Genomic DNA, 3,463 nt, shown 5'->3' with positions numbered 1-3,463 from the left:
AAAAACCATAGCATGCATCAAACTACAAATTATTATAACAATTGGATAAAAGGAAGTGGAATTTCAAAATTATTTTTTTCATAAAACAGATTTTGGATTTAACAATTTACATAGTTGTAGTAAAACAGAAGTTTCTCCAAAATGAATTTAATAATTTGATTAAAAGCAATTAAAATTTTGCAAATAATAAAGAAAATTCATGTCAATATACTTTTATAATTACAGGAAAAAACAAATTTAGAATTCTTGTTAATTTGGTATTGGATTCGAAATTAAAAATTAGAATTTAACCATAATGTTTAAAAAAAGAATTGGAAGTTGGAACAGCTTACAATTAATGTAATTTAAATTTGATCAATGGATTGAATTAAAATTTGAAATTTTTATATATAATTTACACATCTATTTGAAATTCCACTTTAACAATGTGTACAAAATATCACTGTTAATCTACAAAGATACCAGTTGTTGTCTATCAGGTGTTACGGGTGAAGGATTATCAACAAGAACTTCAGCTGCCTCACCAATCACAGTGACTCGAGAATTGACAGTGGATCTGCAAAAACAAACAATTATAAAAAATTACATAACTGAAGAAAACTGTATCTGCACAAGTCTAATTTACAAGTTATTTTTTAAATAAAAAAATACAATAAATACAGTAACATCTCAAGCAATGCCAGCAATTTTGCTTGCAGGCACATTCCACAAAAATAACTGTCTGCACTGGCAAAAAGACCCCACATTCAAGATTTTAGACAAAACATGGAATTGCTTTATGAGCGACAAGGACTGCCCATGTTTATAGATGAAGAACAAACTAAAGTATTAACACAGTAAGCATAAAGCAAATAACCCACAGGCTAAAAAAACACATAGCCAAAAAGAATCTTGGCCACTGGCAGAACTGGTTGATTTTGCATGCGCCCACTGCCCGCAGTTTAAACACATGCAAAACGTCAAACAAACCTCACTGCCTGTTATCGGTACACAGTACATTAAATCTCAGTTTACACTACCTACATCAGTGATTTGTCAATGTGAAATATACAAAGAGAAAATCTTACCATCTTTCCAAACATCTGGTTCTTCATCACTGTCATTGGGTGCCATCTTTAACTGCTCCTCCTCAACATCATCTGCATCACTATCTCAAGTTGGTGATGACGTGTGGTACCACTCAGTTGCTACTCTTCCCAACAATGTAATGCATTTTTTCTCATTTAATTAAACTAACTTACTATATAGTATTTGTAGTTTGATACACACAATAAAAATGTGATGCATGACCACCTACTTAAAAGTCATTTACATTTGTACAGCAAAATGCAATAATACTACAATTTAGAATGAAATTGTTTTACATTTAATCACACATTTTAATTGTGTTAAGCAATTTTGAATTTAAAAAAAAAAAAAAAAAATTTTTCCCGAAAACATGTTAGGTTTGCAATTTTGAAAATTTGATGGAAAAAATAGATTTTTTTTAATGATTTTTGTTAAAATTTATAAAGAAATAGTTTCCATCTTTGAGTCTTTCATCTATAGACACATAATTGTAAACAATTTTTTTTTTCTAATAAGACTAATTTTATTATGAAAATTTATGAAAAATCTTGGTAGAAAAGGTCATACATCACAATATTAATGTCTCAAATCAGTAGAAGGGCAGTTATATTATTCTTTTACTTTATATATTATTTTATGATTAATTCACATTACTTTATGATACATAGCTTATAGATAAGTCTATACTATTCATTAATATGATATTTTTATTCATGTTCATTATTATTTAAAAATATTATTATTTATAATTAGTTATATTTAATATTTAATTTTTGAATGAATAATATAATTTTAATTTAGTAGATATTTATTTTCATTATTATTTATATTTTTGGAAAAATTTCAGGTAAAACTAAAGGCAAATATTATTTTAATCATGAATTTATATACTTATAATTACAATAACAATTCTGAGCCTTATTTGTTTACACAAATGCAATTCATACAATTAATTATTATTATTTTAATTAAAAAAATATAGATTAAAATTGTTTATATAATTTTATACAATTTTTCAAACTGAGCTTTTATATTCATAATTATTATTTTTAGGTTTTTATAATTGTTATTGAAATTTGGGGCTTTTGTCTGTTAGAAAACAACTACATCAATAATATTAAGTTAAAATTATGTTACAATTATTATTTAAAATTCTTACTTAAAAAATTTAAATAATTAATCCCTTCAGCCAGATTTTTTTGTGAGACAAAAAAAAAAAGTAAAATAATTGAACTGTTTAAAATATTGTTTACACCGGAAGAGAAGGAAAAAGAACCTCATCAGCAAAACCAAACAATTACATTTCAATTTGAAGTATATTAAATTTTTTCTAAATTTTGCAAGATTATTAATTTCATTTTTTTTTAATTGATTGAAATTTAGTTGGAAAATTCATCAAAAATATTTGAATTTGTTTTGAACTTCTTCTGGGAATTGCAGCTAAACAACTATAATTTTATGTTTCGTGCAAACAAAATAATTTTGTAAAAGAAAACTTAAAAACCAATGAAAGTGATATCAAATTAATTTTAATGAAATGTCTGTCTTGTTCCTTGCTAATGAGGATTTGCTACACTAAACGACATGGAAAATGGAGACATTAAGTAATTACTCGAAAGCACAATAATTAATGCACACACTGAATTTTTTGTTTGTAACATTTTGCAGCATAGCCAATTAGAAATATTTTAAACAATTTCAAATTTCAGTGTAGGTGTATAAATTTCAAATAAAATAAAAAATTTGCAAATTTAAAATTTAAACAATTTATGCTGGTAGTAAAATCGTGACATGTAATTATGGAAAAAGATTTTTAAGATTTTACCTCTAATAGATGTTTTGATCCTTCAGAGATTAATGCTAGGGAAATCTTGCTACAAATATTTCATCAAATGTTTAAAGATCTTACCAGAAATTTTTTAAAACAAGTGTAATTAGTTTGTCTTCATTTTCAAAAGTACAGTTATATTACGCTTATAAACAATAGATATACATACACCTTTGCAAAATTTTTATATCACAACATAAAAAAGGAGATTCTTATTTCCTCAAATACAATTTTTAAGATTGTTTAATTAAAGTTTCACAGAATTTGTTGTGGTAAAGAATTTTTATACCAAAACAAGAGATTTTTTTATTTAATTAAATGCTACTGAATGATTTAATTGTATTCTCCTTTTCCATATTTAGATAATATACAATGCATTTTATAACAAAAGAAAATATTATACCTATCAGAAGCACCACAATGTCATATGTTAACAATATATTTATAACACAAGTTTAATTTTAATTTGACCAATTTAAAATGTATACTGCACAAATTAGATGTTTATTTTATCTAAATTATAAAGCACAGTGATGAATTGTATTTTAAGCAAAAGAAAAATATCAA

The 3,463-nt window shown here is 24.7% G+C and overlaps 1 protein-coding gene across 3 annotated transcripts in view; it reads right to left on the bottom strand.

The window, feature by feature from the left end:
- The window catches only part of LOC117101603, a 24,556-nt gene that overhangs the window by 19,105 nt on the left and 1,988 nt on the right, over positions 1-3,463 (bottom strand). The gene's annotated exons all lie outside the window — the stretch shown is intronic.

Source organism: Anneissia japonica, unplaced genomic scaffold, assembly GCF_011630105.1.
Source record: "Anneissia japonica isolate Jap-2015-1 unplaced genomic scaffold, ASM1163010v1 scaffold17412_len611537_cov169, whole genome shotgun sequence".
Lineage (NCBI taxonomy): Eukaryota > Metazoa > Echinodermata > Crinoidea > Comatulida > Comatulidae > Anneissia > Anneissia japonica.
The sequence above is the reverse complement of the archived record's forward strand: the minus strand, read 5'-3'. Positions and strand labels throughout refer to the sequence as shown.